Source organism: Dermochelys coriacea, chromosome 22 (genome assembly GCF_009764565.3).
Source record: "Dermochelys coriacea isolate rDerCor1 chromosome 22, rDerCor1.pri.v4, whole genome shotgun sequence".
Taxonomy (NCBI): domain Eukaryota; kingdom Metazoa; phylum Chordata; order Testudines; family Dermochelyidae; genus Dermochelys; species Dermochelys coriacea.
Window position 1 is genome coordinate 5,054,106 of NC_050089.1, and position 22,687 is coordinate 5,076,792.

Genomic DNA, 22,687 nt, shown 5'->3' on the forward strand with positions numbered 1-22,687 from the left:
GCGAATACAGACCAACACGGCTGCTACTCTGAAACTTCTAAAGTTATAGCTTGAAAATCCAACACAGTCCTCAATACGCCCTGGGAACCTTCTGGGCCACTGTCCTCCCAACGGGAGCCAGGAAAGAAATAGCCCCAGAGATACAGCTTTAAGGGCTGCTCTAATCACAGCCCCTGCTTCCTTGTAAGCAGTTCAAGTACTGTGCACCCTTTGAACTGATCCTCTGAGACCAGGGTGGGGGGACAAACTACCCCTCAGCAAATGCCCTGTCTGCACCCACTTCTTAATAAACCAGAGGAGATCCAGCGGGGTACTGCCACAGTGCCACATGGAGAGAGAAGGGCAGGTCTCGGAGTCAATGCCCAAGCATTAAGAGTCAATTCCTATACCCCAATTCAGCAACTCACTTCCCCCTTGGGACTGACGAGCCACAAGACACGCTGCAAGGCCCCTCTCTGGCTATGCAGGGAGTGGGTGGGATCCAAAGTGGTCAGTTGAGAGGTCACATAGGTGGTAAGTGCTTTCGGATAGGGACTGTCTTTTTATTCTGTGTTTGTACAGTCCCTAGCACAACGGGGGCCTGGCCATAACTTGGAATCCTAGGCTCTACTCCAATCAAATAATGAATAATAATTATATGGTGAGTCTTTAAGTATCCTTTAGTGATAGGAACAGGCTATATCGGGAGGTGTCCTAGTGTGGTGAAGTCTTTTGTCTGTCAGGGAATGTATTCGTGTGTGTGTGTGTTTTTGAGATCTGTGCAGGTGCCTGGGGCTTACAGAGGGGAAAGGCAATAACAAACATTTACATTGTTTTTGAGAAGAATGAATAAAGAATGATTGAGGAACAACAATTGCGCTTGGTGTGTTTTCCCAAGGCTGCTCTGCAGGTGTGATGGCTACCGTCTCGGCCAACCATGGGGATTGAACTAGGACCCTCTAGAAAAATAAACTTGAATTGCAACAACTTGAGCTAAAAAACCAGCTTCTGTAGGAATGCACTGTAAAAATTTCACATCATTTGTGGCTTGGCCCCAGAAGGGGATGTATAACATGTGGCTCAGTGGGTCCAATTGTGCATGCATGCATGCATGTGTGTATGAGCATGTATGCTATCTGTATGCAAGTATGCATGCTGGCTTGGTGTGGGGGGGGGGTGGGGGGGTGCACATTTGTAAGCACATACGTGTGTGTTGTCATTTCCCTCCCCTCTGTGGTTCATCATTTACTGCAGACTAGGTGGGGTCAGTGACTCTGCCTAGCTCAAAGGGAGCAGATCCTGCCAGACCCACAATTATCTGGGGCCAGATTCTAATAGGTACACAACCACAAAACCGGTCATGCCTGCACCATGGATATTTGCACATACACAACAGAGAATCAAATGAACACGGAAGAATTTATACAGCAGAGTTATCTGCAATAGCAGAGGATGAACTCGACCCACAAGGCCCTTTCTAGTCCTATATGCCTATGATTTGTGCTTGCCCAATTATGTATTTGCAAGGGTATCATTTGCAGGCAAAAGTTTAGTGCCTGAAAATTTTGGAAAATTATATCCATGCTCCCTCTCTCATGTTTTCATTCATGCTTCCTCTCTCTTCTCCCTAGTGCATTTCTTGCTCACACACTCATTCATGCTCGCTCTCATTCTCATTTTCCTGGCTGTATTTTTAGCTCCCTTGCTGTTCTGAGGATGTGAACATTATCCCTGAGTCATGACTTTGTAAGGAAACAGGCAGACAGAGCTCTCATTACAACTAGTAAGGGCTCTTATCAGCTGCAAGGCAGGCCTGCTGGTGGGGTGGGGTGGGGGCAGCTTTATCACCAAGTTCCTCTTCTCTTCCTTTTTCTCCAGCTGCTGTGTCCACAGAACCTTTGCTGGGGCCATCATTTTTCTGCCTCTTCTTGCAGCACCCAATGAGTTATTTTGAAATCAATGGCAGGGGGTGGAAGCCAAGCCCTGGGGCAGGGGAGAACCATGCTGAGTAGAACCCCAGTATTGGGGTAATTATTGTGAGTCGCTAGCCTGACATAGAATAAAAAAGGAATTATGTGGTGTTCAACGCTGAATTTTACTGAGGTAATTCACAACCCACACCAAGCAAATGTGATGGAATGGGATCTGGGGGCTTAGTCTCAGAGCTTGCTCCAGATTCTGATGGCCCAAAGCCTACAAGCATTTGGATCTGGGATTTCAGTTCAGCACTATGTCTGCTGGGAGAAAGGGCTTATCACCACACTGGATCTGTTCCTGCAAATGGACAAACTGGTGCCTCTAAAATAAGAACCATCCCAAACTGGTAGAGCTGATCTGATTTTTGTTTTTTTAATTTGGGTTAAATTTTGAACTTTTGGGGGAGGGGGATCAGCAATATGTCCACTTTGATGTCAACCAATTATAAAACGGATCTCATTTTTTTCAAAATTATTATTAATAATGGGGAGAAATGCCATAATTTTTCCCCTTGTTTTTTTCTGACCAGATCTAGCATCAATTCTTGACCTGCTGTCTCCAAATACTTTACAGGATTATATGCTCTAGATCTAGTGTTTAAAGCAAAAGGGAGAAAGAAAGGGACCAGCCTGGCCAAGGAGAAAAGATGTTTTGAAATGACTTGGAGAGTTTCAGGGAGGCTATTCCAGGTGTCAGAAGCTGCAGAGGAGAAGGCTCTCTCGCTAGCAGGGTCAGGCTGAGGGGAAGGAACAGAAAGTAGCCAAGTGTTAGATGAACAGAGTCAGCACAGAGGAGGGACAAGAGAGGCAAAGTTTGGGAGATTATGTAACGCCAACAGCATGCTAGGTGACAGTGTGAAGAACTGCAAACTGTCTGTAGATTCAATTTTTGACCTGGCTCCTAAAATGAAAGCACAGCCATTGTGATAACTGCTAGCGCAACAGATGGCTTTAGGCCCGGGGCCTGATTTCCATTAGGCACAGCAGGCCACGTGCCTGGGGTGCCGGGGTTCTGGGTCTGGGCCCTAAAAGTTAAAAGTGGGTTAAAAGTTTCATTTTTTATGGAAAGCGTGAAGGTCAGCTGTAGGCGGGGGAGGGGACACTGAAGATGCTGTGCCTAAGGGCATGTAAGGGGTAAATCTGGTGCTGTTTGGGGCAAGGGTGTCTATTACAAAATGTTTGCGAGCTACTTCCAGTAAGCTCCTGGTAAGTCTAAATGGTACAAGCAACAGCCCTGACACTACAGCTGATTTTTAAAACGCATCCTGAGAAATAAGTTTGCATGTTTCAAAGATGGTTGAATCTGAGGACAAAACCACTGTCTGGATTGGATGATCAGTCTAACTAGGCTCATATGACTAGGCTTTATATGATCCTCATCACCAAGGTACAGTATGTGAACATCACTTTCTGCCTTCCTAGTTGCTAATGGGTCCCGTATATATTTATTTTGCCCATGTGTCCTGTATTAGTCTTGAGGTTCGGATCACAGTAGATTCACCTTCTCATGACATTCAAGCTGCTTTCGGCTCATTTCCTGAGATTTTCCTCTCTAACCTTTATGTTATCTGTTTAATATTCTTTCCCTTTTCCACCCAACTGCTTATTTTAGCTTCTTCCTGCCTCTTTCATGGCTTCTGTATACGTCTCCCCTCCCCCGCCCCGCCCCATACTCCATACATCCATCCCCTCTTCTATCCACTAATTACACTCCTCTCTCCTCATCAGCAGGTAATTTTGCAGTCAGCCCTTCAGTGCCCTTTCCGTTCAGATAGCACCTATTCTGCTTAAACCTAAGTATTCTGGCTCCACCACACTTCCTAAAATTCACAGTTTTTGTTTTCTAGCAAGTCCTCTCTTTATTTCCGGCATGGTGGGGATACTGCTGTGCCGTGACTGAAAGACACAAACATTATGCCATCCCAGCATTGAGACAGGGTTATTTATTGTATCCTGCAGGACAAGCAGAAATAGCTGCTCTTACAAACTGCCCTACAAGTCCTGATTTACAACCTGACAGACACACTTTATGCACCTCACTGCAAGCACTAACTTTGTTGGTTTTCATGGGAGGCTAATCTCTCTCCCCCTGGTCCTACTGACCTTGCATTAGAGAGTTGATGTGACTCAAAGGTTCGTTTGACAGGCCCTTGGTAACTTCTTCATCTTAATGTGGCATTTTCATTTGTTAACGTGAATCTCTGCTTGTGTTAGTAGGTTGGGAGGATGCAGAAGTTGAGAGACACAACAGTAACAGTCACTCATCACTGATATGCACTGAACTGGACAGCTCAGAACATTGGTAACAGGACTCAGGACAGAAACAACATCTGTAAGGTGGCACCATTTGAAATGGGTCTGTGGCCATTCTCTTGTATCCGGCTCATTGTAAACATTATACCCATTGGCACTAATTACCAAATAGATCCCAATATGGTAGGTATCAGAGATACATAACCAGCCAACTTATTGGCCATCTCAGCAGAGAGACCAAGGACTGAGTAGCTGATCTAGTGTCTTCCCATGGGGAACATCTCCTTAGCGGGGGACAGTGTATGGGGGAAAACTTGCTCTGCTCCTGGCTGATGTGTGCCTATTACCTGGGGCAAGAGAGGCCCCTGATTCCCAAGGCTGCCACTCCAGCTTCTCTCACCAGCATTAGATTTGCTATCAAATAAAATTAGCCCGGTCCATTTGGGGGGAGAGGGATGGGGGAAACACAGGCTCCTAATTATTGTGTTTGTCCAAGAAATCAGTGAGTTTATAATTCCAGAGTCAAAACACTCGAGGAGTGGAAGCCAGGGTTTCCTGGGCTGAGCCCAGTTGCTAAATAAAAGACAAAGGAAAGAGTAATTAGATGTCATTAATTGTTGTTAAGAGCATTTTTGTTGGCTGCCAATGCTTCTCTCCAGGGGATGCAGCACCGGCATGGCTGCAATAACACTCATGTGTGGATTGTGTTTATTTTAAGCAGACCCCCCCCCCTCTATTTTAAGCAGACCCCCCCCCCATTCTCACAGCCCAGCTCCTGCCAACCCTCCGGGCTCCTTTGTCTTCCCTGATTGCCTTAGCTCTCCTATTCATGATGAGGCCACTCAGCACTCTAGTTTGCCCTGGTAGAGCAGGGCCAACGTTTAGGGTGGGTGGGGGATGGAATCTCAGCTCATCCTAACTGGTCTGATACCCAAACCTTGTGAGTTCTGTGGGCACCTCTCAAACATTCACAGCTGAATCTTGTATTGTCACCACATGCCATCGGGGTGTCCATGCCAGCTGGCCCAGAAGAGCCCTGCGGCCATCCCTACAGGGTGGCAACTGTTGCGGCTCTGGCTCTGTGAAACTACAGGCAAGAGCAGACCATAAATCGGAATCCGAATTTCTCCTGCTGCTCCCAGCCTGGATGCCGAGTCTTCACTTTGTAACGTGAGTGAGATCCAGCAGCAGCCTTGAGACATTTCCAAACCAGTGAAACAAGCACAAGAACAACCTGGGGGGACTGGAAGATGCAGGTGTGTAAGAATGGGAGATGAAGCCATTCATCTTTCAGGCAGCACTTTGAATCCAGCCCAGCAGGGTAGCTATGGGAGGCTGTTTGGTGACCAGTGTGAAATGAGCTGGTGATCTAGGTTCAGGCCCCACTGGACAGAAATCTTAAACCCACAACCACCCATGACACTACTGGCCTCTTTGAGTCTCATTGCTGAAGCCAAGAACTGACTAAGACACTAGATCACCTGGGGCAGGGCCACTGATGTGCATGTCAAGATTTTGCCCCAGAGCATGGAGTACTTTGGTTTATATACTCAAACGTTACCATAGTGATTTCAGGGGGCCCGACCGGAGACTCTTTTAAGAATATGTCTACACTGCAGTGGGGAACGACCTCCCAGCCTGCGTAGACAGACTCACCCCAGCTGCCCTTGACTGAGCAGGCTGAAAATAGCTGTGTAGATGTTGCAGTCATCCCTCAGCTTCAAAGCCCAAGCCCCAGCCCCAGCCACTAGGTCTACACCTCTATTTTTAGTGCTGTATCAGGAGCCCCACCAGCCTGCCAAGCTAGACTTGTGGGCTGCCACTCACTGTGTAGACTCACCTTCTACAGTATCCCAAATTAAGCACCCAAAATCACAAGCCACATTTGAAAATTCCAGCCCCCATATTTGCTACTCACCCTTTCCAGCACTCGTAAATTAGGCAACACTTCCATACCCTCTCCATGCAGGATAGGACCCAAAATGACTTATACAAAATACACGAGACAATGAGAAATAGACTCTTGAAGGAAAAGAGCAAAGTGTGTAGATGACTGGAAAAATCGGTTAAGACACAACTATCAATGGGATGTCTGTGAAACACATGTGGGTTATTTTGTCCTTTAAAGTAATTGAAAGATGCTCTAGCTTCTTCACTCACTGTACCGAGGCTCTGAGTTCTTATTTCCCCATTAGAGGTGAATTATTATAGCTATTGTTTTATTGTATGGTAATTAATATAGCACTTTTCACCAGCTTTGTAGCACAGTCTAGAAATTATAACCAATTTAATAACCAGGTGCCAAACATTTGAGTCCTTAATTTCATATTTACTCAGTCTTTGCTGGCTCAAAACTCCATTAGCTTAAGTCAAGAGTATCGCCAAGGAAGCAGTGAGTTAAAGCAGAGTAAGAGAGCTCAGGATTTATCCCTTATTATTGTGGCTATCAACCAGACTTAGAAATGTTGAACAAAAGAGCTGGGCAACAATTTTCTGCCAAAACTTTGACTTTTTGATTCAAAATTTTCAGTTTTGGTGACCCCAAATGATTTCTTTTTTACTTTTCAACATTGCCAATGAACCAAACAAAAATCCACTGTTCGCCCAGCTCTAAGAATCTTGTGAAGAAAGGAAGTATTATTATACCCATTTTATAGCTGGGGAACACAGACACACAAAGGGAAAGTGACTTGACAAGCGCCCGACAGAGGCTGTATCAGATCCAGATTTAGAACTCAGGAATTCCTAGTTCCCAGTCCCTCAGTTCAGTTTACCATGATTCACTCCCTGAAGTGGTCACTGTACCAAGGAAATGCAGCCACCTCTGGAGTAGAATGTATCAGCAGGGTTTATCAATGCCCAGCCCTAGAGTTTGGGATGGAAATTGAGGAAGTCTGCTGTGTCCATTGGAAACTGAAGGAGAGATTTATGTAGGTGGTCAGCTCAAACAGCACAGAGAATGTTCGTTCCTCTTTCGCGGTTTGTAATGTCATGAGTTCTGGCAGGTGAAGCAAATTCTGGAGCTTTGGCCTGGACTCTGGAGCACATATCTAATCTGAGGCCTCAACCAAAATCAGACCCCCACTGTGCCGAGCCCTGTACAGATGCTTAGTGAGAGACAGTGTCTGTCCAGAAGAGTTTATAATCTAAATAGACAAAACCAACAAAGCCCTGATCTACACTTAAATTCTTTGCTGGCATAGCAATGGCAGTTAGGAGAGTAGAGAAAGAGTCACACCCCTAACCAACAATGCTGCGCCAGCAAAAGCCCTAGTGTACGCACAGTTAAACTAGCACCAAAAAAAAAAAAAATCCATTTGCTGGTATAGCTTATTGTGTTCAGGGAACTGACGTATGCTATACCGGCACAAACACTCTTTTGCTGGCATAAGCTGTGTCTCCGTGAGGAGGGTTTGCTGATATAGCGGTATAGCTACCTGTGGGGGTAGATAATGCGGGAGGTGGGGAGGTGAAATAGATGTACCCGGAGGGAAACTGGCTTGCCCACTGTCATATAGCAAGACACTGGCAGATCCAACAGTAAAATCCAATTCTACTTGAACACCCTGTCCATTGGAGCACACTGCCTTTTAGTATGGAAATTCCCCTGCTTAATGTTAAGCACGTGCTTAAGTACCTTACTGAATCAAGGCCACTGTGCATCAATCCACTTTAGCCTGGCTGCAGATCAGACCTCTGCACTGAGGAAAGAATAGAGCTGTTGGGTAATTCTTTGTTATGTTTAAGTCAACAGCTATAGTCTGCTCCTGACCTGGTAGTCTAGAAGTTGTTTTTGTGTTTTCAAAAATGCCAAACCTTTGTAGTTCACCTTTAAAGCTTTTTTTTTTTCTTCACAGTTGTGGCAAGCAGCGATTTCCCAGAAAGCTCCATCTCCTGCAGTGAAGCCTCTGTGTTTTCAAGAGACGTTTTGCTACAAACAGGAGGGATTTCTTCTCTAGTTTGAATTTCATTGTTAGAAGCCGGCAGTGGTTTCTTTTCACATCTCGTTCCTTCTAGGGACGCTGGCTGCTAATAAAGCTCAACGGTGCCCCCTAAAGGTGGCTTTATGCCACAATGCCCTGTCAGATCAAGTGGCATGGCATGCTGCAGCTGAGGTGAAGGGTTCAATGGCCAGGCTGGGAGCCAGCAGAAGAGGTTTAATCAGCCTGTGCTGTGATAACAAAAACTGCAGCAGAGGCAATGGGCCTTGTCCTCTGTTCACAAGAAGCCCTGGCTATGAATCCAGATCTGGCAGAGAAAAACTGGCCTGTTTTCCAGATTAGCTTTCCAGCGTGGGCTGCTCCAGGAACACTGCAGACCCCCGAGTGTTGGCAATGTGGCTCCAGTTGAGCAATTGCCTATGGACTGGAGTCACGTCAGCCAGTCGGAATCTACTTCCAAGGTGTGTTAAGTGAGGAGCAAGTGGTGACTCAGGGCAGTTGGGGGAATCCCTATTTTCACTGCTGGAAACAGAAAAAAAATCACAGTGCTACGGATTAGTGGAAAAGGAAACCACTTGAGCCCTTAAGAACGTGATTGGAGGCTCCCGCAGATAGGGAAACAGTCACTTAATGATGGGGAAAGAAGGCCCATCTCTCCCTGAAAGTGAAGGGCGACCATTCTCTAACCCAGCACATTGTTTCACTGGTCAGTGAGTCTACTCTGCAAAGGATCAGATCACTCCTTTCTTGACCCAAAGTAGCTCACTCCTCTCCAGCTGTTCAGATAGGAAGGTGCTGGGAAAGTGCCTCTCAGGACTCTGCCTGTTATTGATGCAAACTGGAATTCTTGTTCTATATTATTTATAGTGCAGCAGTGCCTAGAGAGCTAGGCCTCACCCTGACCCAGGTCCTCAAAGGCATTCAGGTGCCCAACTCCCATTGATCCCAATGAGAGTTAGGGGCCTAACAACCTTTGGAGGATCTGAGCCTAAACAAACGTAGTAAATGACAGCCCCTGCTGCAAAGAGCTTAAAATCAAAAAGACCAAGGGTAGAGAGATATTCTAAAAGGAAAGAGGATTTTTACTTTAGCATTGCCATGGAGGAGGGAGGAAAGCCATCCCCCACCTATCTATTTAAGGTATTGGCATAGCCCCCAGTCACCGTGGAATCTGACCACCTCCCAATGTTAAGGTGTTTATCCTCCCGAGACACATGTGAGGTAAGGAAGTATTAGTATCCCATTTAAAAAAAAAAAAAAAAAGATGGGAAACTGTGGCCCAGAGAGAGGCTCAGTAACTTGCCTAGATAGACTCTGGTGGAGCAAGAATTTGAAGCTAGGTCTCCCAGAATCCAGGCTAACACCCTGGCCACTGACCCATGACATCCCCACTGATATAACAGCTGAACACACCTCCAGTATGTTAAACCTCAGCCCACTCCTGAGAGACAAGAAATTAGTATTATCCCTATTGCACAGAGAGATTCAGTGACTTGACAAAGATTGCATGGGACATTCATGACAGAGCTGGGAAATCAACCCTGATCTCCTGTGTTCCAGGGGGCAGTGCCCTCCCACAACAGTGATACAGGTTTTCATGGGTTGATCACAAAGTACTTTATAAAGGAGGCAAATTCCATTATTCCCATTTCACAGATGGGGAAACCAAGGTATAGAAAAGTGAAGTGACTTTTCCTAGGTCACCCAGCAGGTTAATGGCAGAATTGAGAACAACACCCAGGTCTCCTGAGTCACAGTCATTATCCACTAGGCCACAAGAGCAAACTTCCTCCTTCAACCAGATTAATACACTTCTAGCATATTCCAGTCAACCAAGAAATGCACTTTTTCGACCATGTGGATATTTTTTATTTACTTTCTTATTTTAACTGAGTTAAAAGTACAATGTCAAATTCAAAGTACTAAATTAAAATCCTCACCTGTGTTACAAATAATATCTTAGATCAGGAGTGGCCAACCTGAGCCTGAGAAGGAGCCAGAATTTACCAATGTACATTGCCAAAGAGCCACAGTAATACGTCAGCAGCCCCCCCATCAGTTCCCACCCCCTGCTCCCAGCACCTCCCACCCACCAGCAGCACTGCCAGTCAGTGCCTCTCCCTTCCTCCCCGCACCTCCCGATCAGCTGTTTCGTGGCGTGCAGGAGGGTCTGGGGGCGGGGAGGCGGAGGAGCGAGGGCATGGCAGGCTCAAAGGAGGGGGCGGGAAGGGATGGAGTGGGGGCAGGGCCTGTTGCAGAGCCAGGGGTTAAGCAGTGAGCACCCCCGGTACATTGGAAAGTTGGCGCCTGTAGCTCCAGCCCCAGAGTCGGTGTCTATACAAGAAGCCGCGTATTAACTTCTGAAGAGCCTCATGTGGCTCCGGAGCCCCAGGTTGGCCACCCCAGATGATTAGAATTGAAAGAATTCTTAAAAGCTAATTTACTTTGTTTATGTTAGATTTTTTTTTTAATTTTCTCTCCGCTTGATCAATGAAAGAAAATATTCTAATCAGTTTCACTTCCCTTTAGAGTCAGTTTCGAATCCATTTCACTCTCAGGTTCTCATGCATTAGCACAAGGCTAGAGCCTTTGGACTGCAAACATTGTGGGAGAATGTTAGGGTTTGTTTGGGGTTTTTAATGTTTTTACTGGAATTAAAAATGAATGCAAATCATAGAAACATGTCTATACGTGTTAGGTTTCCCAGAAGCTTTCTTTTTTTTTTTTTGAAAAAAAAAATATATATATATACATATACACACACACACACACACACACAAACTGAAATTTTGAGCCAGATTTGACGAACCAGATTCCTTTTAAGAGCATTTCTAAACCCTCAACTGGACCATTATATTGGAAGATACCGCTCACTACTGGATAAATTTATAAAGCAATGTTGGAGTGGATTGATAAAAAAACCACAGCATTAGCATTTTGCATTGATGGGCGAGCAGCTGTCACAGCTGAACACCTGCATGCACTCAGAGTTACTCCCCTTGTGTTTCTGTGTCTGTAGCACGAAGCATATATGCACGCACACACACACGAAATTTTGCTTTTCTATTAACTGATCTGGTTGACTTGCGAGTTTCTGCAAGGAGGCTGTTTGCTTCAATTCCCTGTGCGCTGTGCTGCATCATAGGGAGACCCCTGCTGTCCAGTCTCTCCAACTGCAACCACTTGGCTGTGGGGAAAAGAGCGAAATTAGAGCTCAAGAGAGCTCAGCTAAAGTTGAGTGATTCTCACCGAAGTGTAGTAAAAATATTCCCTCCTCTTCGTTACAGATCACGAGATCTGACAGGTGCAGACAGACTTCTAGCTGAAGAAAGGGTCTCCTATTATCTTCACCCCTTTCTTTTCAGTATCCTCCCCTTGAGTGGTTTGAAGGTTGCTTCATTTTAAAGATTCAGGGGGGTAGCCGTGTTAGTCTGGATCTGTAAAAGCGGCAAAGAGTCCTGTGGCACCTTATAAACTAACAGACGTATTGGAGCATGAGCTTTCGTGAGTGAATACCCACTTCATATAAGGTGCCACAGAACTCTGCCTCATTTTAAAGAGGGGCTTTCACATTGGAGCATGTCATGTACATATATGTATATGCTACAGTGTTTTAGCTACACTGCATTGCCCTGCTCTGTATTTCTTGACGTTATTTGATCTAGAAGCCAGACACCTCACTGGCTTTTTTTTAAAACATACAGTTGACTCGGAGAATTCTTTTCATTGTGAGTTTTTGTCCCCCTGTCTGAGGAAACTGATTTTCTGGCCTGTTTTCTACAGCCGTCTCCCAAGGACAGGAAAGAAGAGAGGGGAATGAAATGTCTCGAATTCACTGACTTTGGCAAGACGGCTCACGGGACTAGGAAATCTGCACTGTCCTGTCCTGCATCTATAATGATTTGGGGGCAGGGGTGGGGAGTTAGACTTGAGCCAGTGGAACTTTCTAGCGAGATGACTGCAGACACCTGGGCACCTAACGCAGGTGGCTTAGAAGGCGAATAACGAGATGTGGCCCTTTTCACCTCGAGGCCGCTGCCTTGAATCTGCCTCCGAGCAAACGACACGACCCTCTGTGGGCCTGGTGAGATGAATGTGGTGAGTTCTCAGTCCATTTCCTAGCAGGCATCTCATGCTGCACCCCCAGGCTGGCCGCTTTAGCAAAGGTCTGACGGGGCCATAGAGACTGAACTCCCCTCTTACCACAGAGATAATCTCTCCAGTTCAGCAGGGCGAGGGAGCATGCACTTCTGCCTGTGCCACTCATCCTTCAAGGGGCCCAGAGAGAGGAATGAGGCAGGAAAAGCCGCTAACAGAGAGGCATTGGGATGTGTGAGGCAAACCAGGCCACCCCCTTCCTATAACGTACAGGTGTGTAAGTGATGCCAGCTTATGGTCCCTTGCCCACCTGTAGGTGGGCCTGTAGAAGTCTAGCTTACACTAGCTCACTCCTGAACTTCGAACCTGTGTGTCAAGCCTGGCTCTTTGATTGATGAGGCCTTCGTTTACTATATTCCTATAGTCTCCCATTTCTCCTCAGAGGGAGAAAATAACACCCCAGATTTGGGGGGGGTCTCTTTCTCGGCGAGACACAGAGCTCAAGAGAAGTCAAATCTGACATGCATCGGTGCTCATGTCTTAGACACACAAGGCTTTCCTGTCTCCCCCTCCCAAGATTATTTACCTCTGAAGGCAGCAAATCTGAACACTTCTCAAAGGGACACCTAACCTTAGCTCTCTAGAGCAACTGTGCCCAAGTTACTGACCACTCCTTATTTGCTCAGAATCAGCACACAGACAAATTCAAGCCAGCCCTGACACTGAAGGTAGTTGCACTCGCTTGTGCCAGGGCTGAACTCAGTTCTTAGTGCTCATGCTAAATATCCTGTATGTAGCACCTTTCCTCCCAATGCATCCCAACACTCATCACTGACAACTGATCCTATATTGGGTATATAGCATAGTCATTTTGTCCATCACCGAAAGGCAGCCACTTCTGAAATAAACCAGACACCTCGTTCTCCTTTGTCCTTTCCCCCCCCACACACACCAAATGCATCTGATAAAGTGAGCTGTAGCTCACGAAAGCTTATGCTCAAATAAATTTGTTAGTCTCTAAGGTGCCACAAGTACTCCTTTACTTTTTGTGAATACAGACTAACGCAGTTGCTACTCTGAAACTTTGTCCTTCTGACTCACAATGCTAGCACTGGTATAAATGCTTGCCCCAGGTGAGCCAGGCCTCAGCTGTTCAATGCTGCAGAAGTCTTTACACAACAGCTTAGTGCAGGAGTGAGTATTATATCCCTATTTGAAACCACAGGTGGAGTTTAGAGGCAGAATGTACTTACCCGAGTTGGAATTTGGACACAACATGCAGTTAATACCTGGCAGGCCCCTGCAGAAAACACCATGGAATCTTCAATGACCACAAAAAGATCAAGGCCCTGGTTCTCTGTTCATCTAAGAGACAAGCCCTCCAGCAGACCCTAACTCGACAGGTAAGAGCACAACATGCTGGATCACAGCATTGCTTCCTGCAGTATGCACCAAGTTTCCCCTAGAGCTCTCCTGTTGATCCTGTCCGACCCTTCTTCACAGACCAGTTCTAGCAGAGAATGAGTTCAGCTGGAAATGTCATAGTTCCAGGTACCCAAGAAAACACCCACAAACCAGCATCATTGCAATCTCTCTCGATGCCTGATTCACACCCCAGGTAGACTTTGTTTTAAGATGAGCAAAAACACAAAATACATGAGATGCATCTCACACATAGTTCAAACTGAGCTGTGGAACCATTCATAGAAATAAAGATTTTAAGGCCAGAAGGAATGGTTTAGATCATCTAGTCTCGCCTCCTGCACATCACAGATCGTAGCATTTCATCCACTTACTCCTGTATTGAGTCCAACAGCCTGTGTTTTACTCAAGTATGTCTTCCAGAAAGGCCAGACTTTTCTGACTGGATCTGAAGCCATCAAGAGATGGAGAATCCAGCAAACCCCTGGAAATCTGTTCTAATGGTTAATCACTCTCACTGTTAAAATACTGACAGGTTTCAGAGTAGCAGCCGTGTTAGTCTGTATTCGCAAAAAGAAAAGGAGTACTTGTGGCACCTTAGAGACTAACAAATTTATTAGAGCTACAGCTCACTCATGAAAGCTTATGCTCTAATAAATTTGTTAGTCTCTAAGGTGCCACAAGTACTCCTTTTCTTTTTGTTAAAATACTGAGCCCTATTTCTAAAATCGAGGATATTGAGAGCCAGGATTACAGGTCAGGACCATTTCTATGTAAAGAAACACTCAGAGTGTCTCTCCAACTAGAGGAAAAATGAAAAAAAAGCTACAGGGAAAGTGTAAACAGCACAACAAGCCAACACATTCCTTATCAACTGGTTGTACTTCCATAAGCAACTCAGGATATTTCACAAGACACTCCCTCTAAGCAGCTTGCCCCAAGATTGTTAGCAGTCACTGGTTGATCCCAAACAGCTCCTTTGCCTCTGACTTTGCTACCAGAGTCAGTTTACTCATCATGCTGGGGAAGATGAGGGGGAATCAAATCAAAGGCATGTCAGGGAGGTGGGGGAATAACAAACCAATGTATTTCGGGTTCTCACCTCTTGTTTCTATTGGCTCTGGAAAGGTGAGAGTCCAAGGCAAGCAGAGGTGGAAAGGACAATGTGAAACTCAAGGAGGGGGATGATCACTTGACTAGAGATAAGAACTTTAGCTTTTTGGACTATGGCTGCACATTGAGTGAACAGAATGTTAGGAACCATTAGGAAAGGGAAAAATAATAAGACCAAAAATATCAATGCCACAACATAAATCCATGCTACTCCCACACCTTGAATACTGCATACAGTTCTGGTCACCCCATCTCAAAAAAGATATTAGAATTGGACAAGGTACAGAAAAGGGCAACAAAAATGACTAGGGGTATGGAACAGCTCCTATCTGAGGAGAGATGAAAAAGACTGACTTGTGCAGCTTGGAAAAGAGACAACTAAGGGGGGGGAATAGAATAGAGATCCATAAAATCGTGAATGGTGTAGAGAAAGTGAATAGGAAACTATTATTTACCCCTTCACATTACACAAGAATCAGGGGTCACCCAATGAAATTAATAGGCAGCAGGTTTCATACAACATAAGGATGTACTTGTTCACACAACACACAGTCAATCGTGGAACTCATTGCCGGGGATGTTTGGAAAGGCCAAAAGTATAACTGGGTTCAAAAAAATAATTAGATAAGTTCATGCAGGATAGGTCCAACAAGGGCTATTGCCAAGATGTCAGGAACACAACCCCATGCTCTGGGTGTCCCTAAGCCTCTGACGGCCAGATGCTGGGACTGGACCAAAGGGACGGATAGCTCAATAACTGCCCTGTTCTGTTCATTCCCTCTAAAGTATGTGGCACTGGCCACTGTCAGAAGACAGGGTACTGAGCTAGATGAACCATTGGTTTGCCCCAGTCTGGCTGCTCTTATGTTCTTAAGTCTGCATCTCTTCTGCTTACTCCAAGGCTCTTTGCTTTCCCAGCGTCTGGCTGAGATAGGGTCTTGGCTGAATGCCAGCTGGCTGACGCTCAACCCAGACAGGACACAGTCAATGTTGGTAGGCAGAAGGAAGCATTTGGAGGAGCTGATGACAAGTCTGACTCCCGCATAGATTGGGGTCATATGCCCACCCACGCCACTAGCCTTGGAGTCGTCCCCGCTCCTGGATTGCCCAGGGACAGTAAAGGCCCAAAGTGCCTTTGATCGCTGACTAGCCTGGAGGCTGTGACCTGGTGGATCTTGCCACATTTTTACTTACCTTGGTCACCTCCAGGTCAGGCCACCGCAATACTCTCTGACTCTGTTGGAATCTTCCAGATGGCAGGGGGTGGACATGGAGTTTTTGCAGTTTCCATCTTTTCCCCAGGCCATTGGGCAAACGAGGTCTGAGAGCTCAAGCCATAGATGCCGACTCCATGGGTGCTCCTGGGCTCAAGCAATCATGAAAAAAAAATAGTGGCTGCTCAGCATCCACCAGCCACAGCGGTTCGGGGGGGGGGCACCGATCAACTGTTTGGAGGCTGCCAGGAGGTGCTTGGGGGAGGGCGGAGAGCAGCAAGCAGGGGGTTTTGGGGGAGGGGGCGGAGTGGGGGACAGGAAGAGGTAGGGCGAGGGTGGGGCCTCAGAGAAGGGGCAGAATGGGGGTGTGGCCTTGGGGCAGAGCAGGGGTGGAGCACCCACCTGGAAAAATAAAAGGCAGCCCCTGTGGCTCACACCACAGTTGAAAGGCAGGAAGTAGTGCCGCCACTTGCGGCAGCCTAGAACCAAACAAACAAGACTCAGCCCAAAAAGCACCTACAAATCCCCTACTGGATACCTTCCCTGTGAGCCTGGAAGCTCTCCTGGGCAGAGAGCTGCAGGTGGTGGTGTGGAGCAGTGACAGTTGGAGCATAGGGATCTACGTTCAGCTTTCTGACACACCCCCTTTGGGCCAAGCTTTCCTCTGAAGATCCCCAGGAGCTAGTAGCTGAGGATGGAAGAGGAAGCCCTTTTTGGAACCACAGTTCTCAGAGTCCCTTCTCGTCCTACACAGAGATAGGATGTCTTGACAGCATCGTTCTCCTAACACTACAGCAGCGTGTAGAACTGTGTGAAACCAGATGTCCCTTGTAGCCAACTTTTACCGAGTTATTTATATTCATATAATATTTGACATTTCCTGTTCTATTAAAGGGCTCCAGGTCCCTGATACATTTTAAAAGGACTCAGATACTACAGGATGGGGTCCATATAAGCACCTGGGTAGAGAGGACAGTGCCTGTGTTTTATGAGTCAACTTTGCCTCCTGGGAACATGGATGTCAAAGCACCAGAGTGGGGAAGGGAATCAGTCTGGTAAATGGATGCACTGAGAAGACAATATTTTGCATTTCTATAGCACTCTTCATGCAAGACTGTCAAACTAGTACTGAATACCCAGGGACCCTGGTGAAGGGGCGTGGATTCATCTATGTGCTTATTTGCACCAATCCTTAACTCTGCACCTTTGGCTTAAGGAACCCAAAGTTGACCACAGTTCACAGTGTTGTGATTGGGTTCAGCAGACTCCATTTTGGGCATTAATAAAATGGATGTAAGTAGGTTTAAGGCAGGCTAGTTCGTGTTTGTATCTGTACTCCCCATGCAGCGCTGCTGGCTATTGGAGATGGAACCCCAGCCAAGCCCTAAATCTGAACACTCCCCAACTTCAGAGATCCAAACTTAAATATGCCTCTGAATTTCAGAGTTGCTCCCTGTTTCTATAAGTGGTTGAACCAAAATCCCAGCTCAGATATCACAGTGATAGGCTAAGTAGCAAAACTTTAAGGGGCAAAATGTGATGGAGTGGGAGATTGTTCGAAATCCAGAATGGAACTTTGTAACTAGAGATGGCACACATTTCCCAGTGCAGGACAGACATTAAGAGTTAAGACTGACAACACTTATTATTCAGAACATGGTATCCCCTCTACTTTCCCACAGTCTAATGCCCAGAAATAAGAAAATATGCCTGATCGATCTCTGTTTAGCAAAGTTTCTTCCACTTTGGAGCATATTGCAAATAATAATAATAATAATTTTAAAAAATAGAAGTTGACTGGAATTGTCTTAAATTAAATAATGTTATGTTTCTGAACTGCCACAAGGTGGAAGTGTTTCAGAACATTACTGTTCCACTTAACCAGCAACTGGTAAATCTAAACTTGGGTGGAGGATCTTAATGTTTGTGAACCCATCTTTCTTTTTCCCCCATTCCAGCTAGCTCCAGTCCACCCTGAAAAACTGGAGGTGCCACTGAACACCTCCACCTCACTATAGAGTAGTCTTGTTTATGGGTGTAGTGAGGAAGGGAGAAGGAAGTATAACTGGAGGCTACAGTTTGTTGAGCTAAGAACACGCAGAGACCGATTTGCTTAGGGTCTACATGAGCTACATTGCAGAATTCGGTTAATCGTGAACCCACTTGTGAACCAAACCCCCTAGAGTTAAACAGCAGCTTTTTTGACTCCACCTGGAACAGAGAAAGGGATGTGGTTCGGCAAAAAGAGGTGTGGCTAAGGAGAATTGCCAACTCCCACAATTTTATCATGTGTTTCATAGTATCTGGGATTTTTTTTGTGAAGTTCGAGCAGCTGGAGTCAAGCGATTACAAGAGCATCTCAGCTTTTATTTAAAAATATAGTACATTTCTAGCCCTCACGGTTGCAGAACAAAGTTTGAAAACGTGATCCCTAATGGCTTACCAGAGGGCTATTAATTTATTATATATTTAAAATTCATTCACAATTTGCTTAAATCCATGAGCCAATTTAATTCAGCATTCATTGTCTATTTTAAAACCTCATGATATTAAGCTACTCTTGTGGTTTTTTGGGGGCCTGTCTCAAGATTTTTGTTTGGGGTTGGGCATGTGGTTTGGTAAGAGGGGCTAGGAGCGGAATTGAGCTGCTGTTTGTGCATGTTCGAGAAGTGCCTGGCCTGCCTCCACTTCTGGCTGCATCCAGAGGTCTAACCCCAGAGACAAAAGTTTATACACATTCAAAGCCTGGATCGCTTGAAATTGGACCTCTGGACGTCAGTGCCACCATGCATTGCAGAGATTGCCCATGGTCTCCCTCTGACTGAAGAGGAGTGCAGGGGAGGGGGAGTTGCTGGGTTCAATTTCTTATGAGCATCACCTGGCTTAATTGAAACATACCATTTGTAACCGAACCCACTCGGCGCAAGGCGTCTCCTCGTAGCCTGCCATGCATAGCAGCTCCCTCACTGGGCTAGCGTCCCCTGCCCCGATTGCTCTTCCCCTGACTCAGCACAGGGCCAGCCTTAGGGAAAATGGCGCCCTGGGCCACTGCTGCCTTCCCGCACTCCTCCCCTTCGCCCTCAGGCCCCGCTGCCTCCCTCCCCACCCCATTTCCTCAAGCTCCCTTCTGCGGCCTCACGGCCCAGCCCCACCCCACTCGTGGCTTCTTGACCATGTCACCCCTCCAGCCGGGTCACCGTCTTAACTCCACCCCTCCCAGGGTCACCATTATCCAAACTAAAAGTCCCAAAACCACAAACAAAATCTTTCCTCCTCTGGGGGGCTCCTTCTCAGCCTGTAAACCCCCTTCCCCCAAGGCTTGATAACCCTTGGCGGGGGGCTTGGGGTCAGTAGGGAAACCCAGTCCCCCCTATACTCTGGGTTCTGCCCCAGCTAGGTACCTGTGCTGGAGTTTTGCCTAGGCCATTTCCTATCCAGCCTCTTAAGCTCTCCTTTGGGTCTCTGTCTCACTGCTGCTTAATCGGGGTCTCTCCCCGGCCTCCCTGTCCAAAGAACTTTCCTTACTCTCAGAGCTTTCTGTGTGGCTCTCTCTCTAGCCTTATCCCGGCTAGGCTTTATCGTAAGCCTGGCTCTTATTCCCAGTACCGCAGCCCCCTTCTGCTCTTGACGAGGAATGTGCCTGATTCCCCTCAAGTGCGGCTTGTTCTGTTGTCAGGGGGCTTAGCCCCAGACTCTCCAACACCCCTACCACCACCCTCGGCAAGCCACCCTGTTACGTTAACAGATGGCATGGTTGGATGCTCACACATCCCTGGCTCTGCCACGGACCCGCTGTGTGATTGGGTACACCACATGCCCTCTTTTTACCTCACTTTCCCCTGTGGGAAATCAGTGACCTACCTCGCAGAATGGTTGTGAGGATTGTCTTTGTTCATATTCATGGATCCTCAACTGCAAGGTGCTATGAGAGGGCTTAATTTGAAGGATCAGAGAAACAGTTCAGATAAAATGAGAACCTACCTGAATCATCTCTGAAATCCCAAATGGAGCCAAATGTGCAGTTTTATTGCCGTCCAAAGAAGCTTGGTTAATGTGTGTCTGTGCACCTCTGGATTGGATCAGACCTAGGAATGAAAATACCACGAAAAAGGTGAGTGGTCAAGCATTTGTGACCCAGCTGAAACAAAAAGGGCTAGAGACCTTCTGAAATGTATTCATTCTTCTCATGACCTTTCCAGTGTGGCTCCCAGCTCAGAGTGCTTCAGAGAAACCTTCAAAGGGCAGTTGTTGATGTTCTTCTAACTAGTTAATTCTCTTCCTCTCCTGGAGGAAGGTACAAGAGTACAATTACCCTACCAGGCTGATATCCATCTGACCCCCTGCTGGCTCTTTGCCTGCCCCACTTAGGAAGAACAAGCCCTTCATAATTCCTCTAAGTGTTGTTACATCCCTGATCTTCCGATAGGGACTAAAAGAGCCCATCCACTCCATAAGGAGCTGAGTCAGTGGGAGTACCACCTGGGGCATGGCAATTTGTAACTGCAGCTTAAACGCTTGATCATTCCAGATCTCCCCCTTAACCCTTTAAAGGCTTAGCCACAGTAGCAGGTGAGTTCCAAGATATCTTGTTAACTGAGTCCCAGCTGGGAGCAAGACAGCTTGTGATCAGTGCAGCATAGCAGTTGTAATGCTACCTTGCATTCAGAAGCTTCTTTCCCTCTGTGGATCTCAATTTGTTTATGAACTCTCTATCCCCATTTTATGGATGAGGAAACTGAGACACGGAGGGGTCAAATGACATTTCTGCCAGTTCTAGAATAAGACCCAGGAGTCATGACTCTCCACCCACTTCTGTAATCGCTTGACTAGCCTACCTCCCCTGCAGCCATAGAGAAGTGATGTTCATCCCATGATAAGTGGACATACCTGACTCAGACCTGCAGGGGATTTGCTGAGATAGGTATAGAAACCAAATTTCCCCATTCTCGTACCAATGCCTGACCCTCCTCTCTTTGTGACTTAGTGCAGATAAATGGTGAATCCTATTGGGTCAGAATTGGGTGCACCCATACTAAGAGTAGGGAGATGTAGTATATTATGAAATCCTGTGGATAACTAGCTGAGTTATCTGATTATCTGGAGATGTCTGTTGCAATGGAACATCAATCCAATGGACCGTTCCATTCTCAGTGCTGCAGGTAGGTTTTCAGCTCAATAACTTCATTTCAATAGAATGGCATCTGTTTCCTTCACGGTCCTTCTGGTCTCCCCAAACAGGTTTGATTCACATATGAAGAAAGATACCATTTGAAACAGACTGATCTTCATGTTCCTGGAAATATTTCTGACCACATGTAAGATGGAGCCGTTTGCCAGTTTGGACTGACAGAGGTGAGGTCAAGTTGCCATTATAGACTACATTTATTATCATTTATTCTCTCATACAATAACAGAGTATAATTTATCCTAGGCTCTCGAGTCCTTTGCAAATATCGAGCCAGATGCTGAGCTCGTGTATATTGGCACACCAGCTGAGGATCAAGTCAATTATTTCCATATTTCTGAATATTATTTTCTACATCACATAGTTTTTCAGTTAGTCTGCTTCTGCACAATGCCCCAGTAAGGTAGGGGATATGTTATTCCCACTTAACAAGTGGGGGAAACTGAGGCACAGACTCACCCATAGTCACACAGTGAGTCAGCAGTGGGCCTGGGAATAAAACTTTGTTGCCCTGTCTCCTAGCCCCTGGTCTAGGCAACATTGCTTCCTCACTAAAAGAAGAGTTGTGAAGATTGTCCTGGGGAGTCATTCCACTCCTGGCTCACCACCGGCCTTGCAACTCAGTAGAATATCTGGGGATCTGACAGACTGCTGAAGGTTTTCTTTTCAAGCAGATTGGTGATGCTCACATATACAGCTGGCGAATAATGGAGTATTTTCCACTGATAATTTAGACTTTTCATTGGGGAAAAAAACCTTGAACATTTTTGGCTAAAATCCAAAACTTTTTGGTTAAAAACTGCCAACAATTGGAAGAAAAAAAATGTTGTCAAAAAGCTGCAAGACCCTCAACATATTGGGATTTGGGGACTCTGGGTTTCTGGTGCAATACTGAAAGGTTTTGAGGAAAGCAGACACTTTGTGTGAAGTTGTCCATTTAGTCAAAACCCCAGTTTTCCATCAAAACTCTTTTTCAACTGAAAATTTTCAACCAGCACTATTCCCATCTATACCTAGCACTAAGATGGAGCAGCACTTTCCATCTGAGGATCTCGAAGTGCTTTGTAATGGCAGGCAGGTATTTAACAGAGAGAGAAACTGACTCGCCCAGGGTTGCAAATGAGAGTAGGGTCAAAGCCAAACCTGTGCCACAATCTACTGTCCTATGGATTGGACCACACTGCCGTACTTTGGGGGTTGCCTAGGTTTACCAACATGGGAAGAAAGCCAGTGGGTTTGTACTCTGCTGTTAGCTGCCAACAAGCAGGGTTGCACTTGGCACTAGCTGACTAACAGAAAAGACCCTGGAACATATGGATACTGTGGTAAAAGATGTGACTCCACTGCCATGCTGCTAACACAACACAGAAGAGCTTAAAAAACAAACATGCCGTCACCAGATGTTTATAACATCTGGTGAGACCAGTAAAACAAAAACAACCAAAAAAAAAACCTGTTAAAAAAAGAAAGGCTTTACGAAGCCTGCAGGTTAAATCTTTTAGCTGA

The 22,687-nt window shown here is 46.1% G+C and overlaps 1 long non-coding RNA gene across 2 annotated transcripts; it reads right to left on the reverse strand.

Moving 5' to 3' along the window:
- Window positions 1–1,596: 1,596 nt before the first annotated feature.
- LOC122457216 lies at window positions 1,597–20,273 on the reverse strand. 2 transcript variants are annotated; one of them, XR_006276656.1, is made up of 3 exons: window positions 20,188–20,273; window positions 19,978–20,081; window positions 1,597–2,028 (listed from the first exon to the last, which is right to left on the reverse strand). It is a non-coding gene; the product is annotated as an uncharacterized LOC122457216 (long non-coding RNA). The 2 variants fall into 2 exon arrangements; XR_006276655.1 differs by having other exon boundaries at window positions 20,158–20,273.
- Between the last annotated feature and the right edge of the window lie 2,414 nt (window positions 20,274–22,687).